General features: G+C 42.0%; 1 non-coding gene across 1 annotated transcript; it reads left to right on the plus strand.

Annotated features, from left to right (window-relative positions):
* Window positions 1-322: 322 nt before the first annotated feature.
* LOC136390023 (U1 spliceosomal RNA) lies at window positions 323-485 on the plus strand. Its single transcript, XR_010748552.1, has one exon. It is a non-coding gene; the product is annotated as a U1 spliceosomal RNA (small nuclear RNA).
* The last annotated feature ends 571 nt before the right edge of the window (window positions 486-1,056 follow it).

The raw sequence follows: 1,056 nt of genomic DNA on the forward strand, positions 1-1,056 counted from the left end.
ACTCATTCCCTATGTATTGAACTTTGCCAGAGCACAGACCTTAGATTCTTGTCCTTGTTCTCTTCCTAATCTTCTACCTCACTGATTGCATCCATTCAAATACTTTTTGTAACAAGACAACTGAAAATGTAAGTGGATTGTTCTTTGATCTCTGCTGTTCAGTAGAGCTTTCCGCAGTGATGCAAGTGTTCTGTGTCGATGCTGTCCATTACCGGAATCATTAGCCATATGTGGCTATTGAACACTTGATAGGTGGCTAGTGTGACTGAGGAACTACATATTGTTTTATTTCATCTTAATTTAAATTAAGAAGCCACATATGATACTTACCTGACAGGGGAGATACCATGATCACAATGGTGGTTTTCCCAGAGTGAGGCTAATCCATTGCACTCCAGTGTGCTGACCCCGGTGATATCCCCAAATGTGGGAAACTCGACTGCATAATGTGTGGTAGTGTGGGACTGTATTCATGGTCTCCCCTGGCTAAAAACCAAACCAAACAAAACAAAAAACATACTCACATGTGGTGACTATGGTATTAGAGAGGTTGGCAAATATGAGTTCGGAGAAATTGGGAAAAGCTATATTATGTAGGACTGGGTGAGTAAGTGCAATAGGTTCTAGATTTTAAAAAAACGCAATGTTTGAACTTGTTTAAATATAGAGAAAAAATATGCAGAGGTGGGTTTCAGCTTGATCTCTCTCTCTCTCTCTCTCTGCTCTGGTCTGTATTTAGCTCTTTTTTCCCGTCAGCCCTGCTAACCAACACTGACTCCAGGCCTGCCACCAGCCACAGAACAGCCTTCCATAAAGCTTTCCACCAGCTCTCCTTCAAGGTCCCACCACAACAACTGGATGTGCCCAGCTTTCCAGATTCCCCTGCAAGGCCTCTAATTCACCCAGCCCTCAGGTGCATTGGTTAGTGACTCAGGTCTAATTCTCCAACTTTCCATTTTTGGACCACTGCTTCCTGAGCTTCTCTCATCATATAAACTCTTTTTTTTTTATTTTTTTTATTTAGACTAATTTAGCAGGGTGACATTGGTCAACCAG

Source organism: Saccopteryx leptura, chromosome 1 (assembly GCF_036850995.1).
Source record: "Saccopteryx leptura isolate mSacLep1 chromosome 1, mSacLep1_pri_phased_curated, whole genome shotgun sequence".
Taxonomy (NCBI): domain Eukaryota; kingdom Metazoa; phylum Chordata; class Mammalia; order Chiroptera; family Emballonuridae; genus Saccopteryx; species Saccopteryx leptura.